The following is a 7,131-nucleotide window of genomic DNA, read 5'->3' as shown; positions in this document are numbered from 1 at the left end:
GTCTGCTCTCATTTTCAACTAAATTCATAAAGGTGAGGATATTGTGGTTGTGTGTTTGTGGATCGAAAATACTAGGCGGTCTGAATATGCTGGATGTGTCAGTATTCACCATAGCATTATTATCAGACCCTGAAGACCTGCTGAAAAAGTCGTTTAGTTTAAGCTGGCGGTTAAGCCTGTACAGGTCTACCTCCCACGAGAAGGGGTCCTGTTTGTGGGTGGGGACAAATGAAAGGCCTTTATTCAAAAGACTTATTTCAGCAGGATTAAGGACATAGTCGGACATGTTGAATATTACAGTATCTACGTCTTGCCTTTGTTCCCCCCTCTTGTTTGTCATAAGGGATATCTGTTGCTTCCTCCGTCCTCTCCTGATTTCCCCTCTGCGTCTGGGTGGATGTGTGGAATGTGGGGGCTTGCCCTGCCCTAAAAAAGGCACCGCTGATGTATTATCAGGATTGTCAGAGTGATCTGTATCGCTGGTATTATATGTGCTGTCAGTTGCACCTGCTTTTTTGGATTTATTAAAGCAGCGTCTGTTATATGGTTTGGTCTGTGAGGTATCACTGATCCCTAGTAACCACCTATACACCCGCCTTTCTTTGTAATCTGTCTTAACAATCTTCAGTTTTTCTTTTTTATATTTAATAATGTTCTCGCGGTATGCGTCAATGTTCGTCTGAATTTTGTCAACCCAGTCGTTGGATGTGTCTGTACTGAGAATGTCACCGTGTTTGCTGGTAATAGTGTCTATTTCGAGTTTAATTTTTGCAAGCTCCTTGCTGGATTGTTCTATTACTAAAATGACCAAATCAAACGAACATTTGTTCAGTATACCTATCCATTTTTTAAGAAATTCAGGATCCCCTCTGCCAATGGTTGGTTGGTTTTTAATACGAAAACCCCTAGGCAATAATTTTTCTCTATGGTAATGGGATAAGGTCACACCATGTAGATAAGCATCAACCTCCTTTTTCTTTAATTTAATCAGATCATTAAATACATCTACTGCTTTTCAGGTCCAAATTCAGTATGAAATGTCCTCAGTGTACCGAATTTTAGAAATTTCAGCGTCACTGTAGCTTACAGTCTCAGACAAATTAGAAAAGATTCCAGCCACGTCATCAAATTGATCCATTCGCACCGTTTGTAAATGTTACACAATGTATAGTGATGTAGTAAGTCAATTCTTCTGCTCAGTGTGTCAGTTGAGACAAAAGTTCAGTAATAATCCTGGGTGCACATGCTCATAGCAATAGTATAGAATCCACAGAAGCAGCCGGCACTCCACTTGCAAGTAGAAAAAATGGGTGCTTGTCCCATAAAGCAATAATAAACCATACGATACCGTTTGAAGCACGAGAACAGCACTCTGGTAAGTTTGATCACAAGTTTTTGTATTGAAAAAGACACATAAACCGACGTTTCGGTCCCCCAGTGGGACCTTTCTCAAGGTGGTGCAATGAATGCAGTGCAGAGTACATATATATAGCCCAAAACCCCAGTGCTGCTGAAAAACACCAATCACAGAAAATTAGCATCACCTGCCTGTGTGCCCTACAAGAAACCTATCACAGGGAGAACGGTGGCCATCTTGAATATATTAAACTGGTAAGTAGTACTAATGTATTAATGAGCATGCGCATAGTAAATGACCCATGTGAATTAACTGTTCGCGCGAACAGGCTGATGGGCAGAATGGCTGGCAGGGAAGCAATTAATGTGGAACACCTAATGTGCTCACCAAAATAGTGCAGAGAATCGTGTAGGGATAAAAAATATATATACAAGGATGACGTGGCTGTATGGTATTACTTGTGCGCTGAATCCATCAAGTATTGGACATGCAATAGCTAACAGTGTGTAAAACAAATTGCAATATGTATCAGTAAAGCCCACAAACACAGCTCCAAAGGTCTTAATTGGGGATAGTGCACACCATATAAATAATGGCACAATTTGATACATTTAGAACCAATGGGGTGTATAAATAAGTGATATGGGACACAAATAATGCAGTGTCACTACACATATAGTAAGGCATTGTCCAAAAGATATTCTGAAATAGTCTAAAAGCATGAGTCCAGAGTTGCTGTGGGAGATTAAGAGTGTAGCAAATAGAGATAACGGTAATCAACCACTGACCAAACAAAATGATATGCCTATGCCGATTGTCAAGATCAGATAGGTGCAAGTAAGAATAAATTGCATATTAGCAGCTGTACATATCAGACCTAATAAAGCCCAGAGAGTGCATTGGTCTGTTAAGGTGCAGATAGTGGCCAATGTCACACAGCACCCAATAAAAGTCTGCCAGGTAAACCATCCATCGAAGGAATGTGCTTAGTCTGCTGTAGTAAAGATTCCTAGTATCAGCAGGCCAATCTTGGGACAGTTATACCTTTATAGGAAGCAACTGAGTTTAAAGTCCTCGTTTAGGCCTCGAGGGCTCAGAGTACCCAGGCTGTGAATCAGTCTTGCTTCCAGTTGCAACAATGCTCTGTTGCGGTTATCTCCTCTTCCAGAGGTCCGAACCTGGGCGATTGGCATGCAGCGCAAGGTGGATAATCCATGCTTCTTCTCTTTGAAGTGCCTGGCCACAGGTTGGTGTGTCAAATTCTCCTTATCTTCAGTGTCGCCCATATTGAAAGAGCGACTGTGCCTCCATCGGTCGGCCATCCGGAAGGCACTAGAAGAGGAGGTAACCGCAACAGAGCATTGTTGCAACTGGAAGCAAGACTGATTCCCATTTGGCTTTATGAGTAGTAAATTTGAGCAAGATTGGGTAAAAATTCTGGATACATGCTCAAGACAGCTTAAGGAGCTTATTATCCAACAAAAAACATCTGAAAAATCAAAGCTCATGGAAGAAATAGCGACTCTCCAAAATAAGTTAAAACCATTTTCTAAGATGGAACAATTTATTAAAAATGATAAAACTCTTTCCTCTAATGTAGATTCAATTGAAGAGATTATTAGTGAGAAAAAACACTCTAAATTTGAGAGAGATCGCATTGATTACACTAAAAGCCAAATATATTGTTGGCAGAAACCACAGACCACAAAGGAATTTGTAGGTTCAAGTACACCAAGAGGTAAACAAAAACAATCAAAAAACTGGTTTAACAAAATAATCCAAATAAATCTATTTTAAAGAACACTAGAATTGAGACCTCTAGCTTTGACTCAGGTGTCTCGGATTATGAGACAAGGTCTCAATCTGTGTCCTTTGATAGATTTACGGGTCATTATAGAGATGATCGAGGGGCTACCAGTTATGATGATAGAGCCTCAACTACTACTGCACCGACACACTTTATTCGAGCAAATACCCAGTATGTACCTGGCAGATACCTGGAATGCGCCGCTCCTCACCTCTGACAAGCCCCGTTGCGTTTGCCTTCCCAGCCTGGGTTCATACCTGGCTGACGGGCGGCTGATCTGTTAAATGATAATGATTAGGATTTAATAGGCTGCAATGCTTCGCGTGTCTACCAGATGGCATAAATTCATGAATTGTAATGCAGTATATATATATATATACTGTTCAGTTTTGCAGCCAGCGGGAATAAAATGCTTCAATCCCTGCATGGAAAATACCTCAATGCACTCGGGCAGAAAACAGTCACAAACCTCAATACACCCGGGTATACCCGAATTCGTGGGACTAGCCGAGCTCGAATAAAGTGTGTCGCCAGTGTACCTTTCAACCAAAGGTTTCTAAATCATCTGGTCAACCTTCCTCGTCTTTTTTACAGTAAAATCCCAGAGGCCGGGGAGAACACAAGGTCACAGATGAAACGACGAAAGCCGAGGCAGGTCCAAGAGGAAGAAATACGAATGTGCCTATTTTCTACTAATACACTTCTTTTTTGGATACTACTGAGTGTGCTGTCTCTTCCTTGCTTTGTGGGCCTGGGACTCTGGATCTGCCTGGTAAGGAGCTCATATATATATATATATATACAGCTAAACCCCGTTATAACGCGGTCCTCGGGGTCCACCCCGAGACCACCGCGTTACTAACGGGGTCGTGCTAATTAAAAAAAAAAAAATGGCCGCCGCATCAGTGCATATTTACCCCGCGGTCCCGGCTTCCCCCTGTCACCGTGTGACAGGAGATGGGAGGGGGGATTCCCCTCCGGCTTCAGCTTCCCCTGTCACCGCGGGACAGGAGATGGGAGGGGGGATGCCCCTCCGGCTTCGGCTTCAGCTTCCCCTGTCACTGCGTGACAGGAGATGGGAGGGGGGATTCCCCTCCGGCTTCAGCTTCCCCTGTCACCGCGGGACAGGAGATGGGAGGGGGGATGCCCCTCCGGCTTCCGCTTCCCCTGTCACCGAGTGACAGGAGATGGGAGGGGGGGATTCCCCTCCGGTCCGGCTCCCCCCCGCCGCAGCACAGGGCCCTCGCGCCGCAATACAGGGTCGTCCTGCCCCCCCCCCATGCCCCCCTGCGCTGCACCGGGCCATCCCACCAGCCCCCGCAGCATCGGGGGCCCCCGCAGCCATCATCCCCCTCCACCGCAGCACCACCCCCACCGGCACGCCCCCCCCCCTGGTAAGGCTGGTAAGGCTGATTTATGTATATGTGTAGTGTGTGTGTGTGTGTGTGTGTGTGTGTGTGTGTAGTGTGTGTCAGTGTGAGAAGTGTGTGTGCAGTGTGCAGTGTGTGCAGTGTGAGCAATGAGTCAGTGTGTGCAGTGTTGTCACGATTGTGCTCACCACAAACCGGGACCGGACCGCGGGGCTGAGGCTGGGTTATGAAATCACCAACCTTATACCGCGCAGACTGGTCCGGAGTGCGCAGTTCATAGTCAAACAGGCCGGGTTCAGGACTGGAGATAACAGCATAGTTGTTGGGCAAGCCAGAGTCGGGGTAGGAGATATCCGGGTAGTCGTAGTTCAAGCAGGGAGTCGGCAACAGGAAATCAAGCTGGTCCTTTCGCGTCAGCGCAATCGCTGCAGGTCGGGAACGAGGTTTACGCGAGTGGCGTCCATGACCCATGGCTCCGGTCTAGGAGAGGGAAGACTGACCGCAATAGGCACACCACCAGGCAGCACTAGTAACCCCATGTTACAGCGCAAACGAAGCAGGTCTGTAAGAACCAGGAACTCAGGAACTCAGCATAGCAGCAGCAAGCCTGGAGGATACTGGACGAGTACAACGAACTGGAAACAAAAACAGAGATACGTAACGAAAGAACAGGGCTTGTGGCAGAAACACAGGTAACATCCCATAAGGATCTATGCTCGGCAAGGAAGTGAAGCCAAAGCAGGATATTTAAAGCGACAGTGACCAATCCGGACGAGGGGCATGGCGGAGGCGTGTCGAGGAGCTGCTCGTGAGTGGCTGAGAGACCAGGAAGTAGTAGGAGCACAGCTGAGAGTCTGTAACACCAGTGCCAGAATCCAAGATGGCGACGGCAGAGATCAAGGTATGCATTGGGCGGCGGCATGGGTAGCGACGGGGGGCAGGGGCAGCAGCCGCTGCAGTACTGGTAGTGGGTAAGGAGGAGTCACGCAGCAAGGGACGTGGCCCCCGATTCCTTACAGTACCCCCCCCTTCAGGATCGACCTCAGGACGATCATAACCACTCCTAGAGTTGGGGGACCTGGAATTGTTCCGGAATTGTCTAGGATGGAGAGTAGAGTTGTGGTCCAGAGACTCGTGGGCACTCATTGGTCTCGGAGACATGGATTTATTCCTAAATTGTTTTAGTTGAGCAGGGCATCCGTAAAGTTCATTGGCGAGTACAAACTTAGGATAGGAAAGTGGTGGTAGAGAAATTATTGGTACGTGGCTCGCCACGCGAAATGGCTTGGAAATCCAAGGCTGTGAAAAACCAGGGGGTTCCAGAGCAGAAACGGCAGAAGGGCCCCCGTTGGGAGCCCAGTCCCTAGTAATGGTACCAAAATTCAGGACAAGAGGCACCAATAGTTGAAAGAGCTTATCAGGGCGACCTTCCGGACAGACAAAGTCTTTGTTGACATCATCACGTGGGAATTTGAGAGGGTCTTCTCCTCCAGAGGTTTTCCGGGTAGTGGTCAGCGAGGGTATAGGGTGGGTGGGTGCATTGCCAGGTATGGGTATAGTAGATGACAAGGTGAACAGTAAACCAGGCTTAGGGACCGAAATCTTGAGGTGTGAACTGAGTATTTCCAACACAGAGGACGCAGGCACAACAGAAGTTTCCGTGAGGGATAACCATGGGTTCGCTGAGGCAGAGAAGCAATCATTAGTGGAGCTACCAAATATTGTAGAACGCTCAGAGAGAGACAATATAGTCTGTGATCTCCACTTCCCAGAGTCCAAGCCAGAGACAACAGGGAGAGAAACCCCATAGTTAAAGTCATACTGAGGTACTTCAGCGGCCACCGAATGGTCCGTGAAAAGAAACTGCCTTCCCGCAGTGGGGATTTGGAGCGCAGCAAGGGTTACTTCGGATATGGCACCAGAGTCCGGGGAAGGTATACAGGGCCTTGCAGATATTTGAACAACCGCATGAGGCGGATTACGTGCTGCAACGAACTCCAAGGGCATCGTACTTGTCATAGGAGTGTGAGTAGGCTCTGGATCTTTAATATCTGGAACTTGACAATCAGGCAGTGCAGGGGCAGCGGAGGGAGGGGAGCTAGTGTCTGGAGCTGGAGGCTCAGAATCAGTAACAGGGACACTGGTAGAAGGAGAACTAGCGTCTGAAGCTGACACCTGGGATTCAGTGACAGGTACTGGGGAAGTTAGAGGGTCAATAAGCGGTAAGTTGGAACCGGGGAAACTCTTAACAGCAGAAACCTTAGTAGGAAAAAGAGTTTTATCAAAAACTGCAAGGGCCCTAACTGGGGTACTTGTCATGACAAAATCAGAAATAGGTATGTTTACTAGTGCAAAAATTCTGATAACGGAACTGCTTGCCAGTGATGTGGGTGTCTGGGTTACACTAATAAGAAAATCAGATACTGTGGAAAGTGACTTAGGACTAATCATGGAAGTTCTAGGTTTGCAGGATATGTGTGAGAAGGTACCCTTTAACACAAGGGTTTTAATCTTAGCCCTAAATAACCCAACAGTTGCTGGAGCACAATTAGATGCAGTGCTAAAGGACTGAGGTTTAGCAAGTGAAGGAAGACAAA

The sequence above is a fragment of the Ascaphus truei genome, chromosome 1 (assembly GCF_040206685.1).
Source record: "Ascaphus truei isolate aAscTru1 chromosome 1, aAscTru1.hap1, whole genome shotgun sequence".
Lineage (NCBI taxonomy): Eukaryota > Metazoa > Chordata > Amphibia > Anura > Ascaphidae > Ascaphus > Ascaphus truei.
This window is presented reverse-complemented; position numbering follows the sequence as displayed.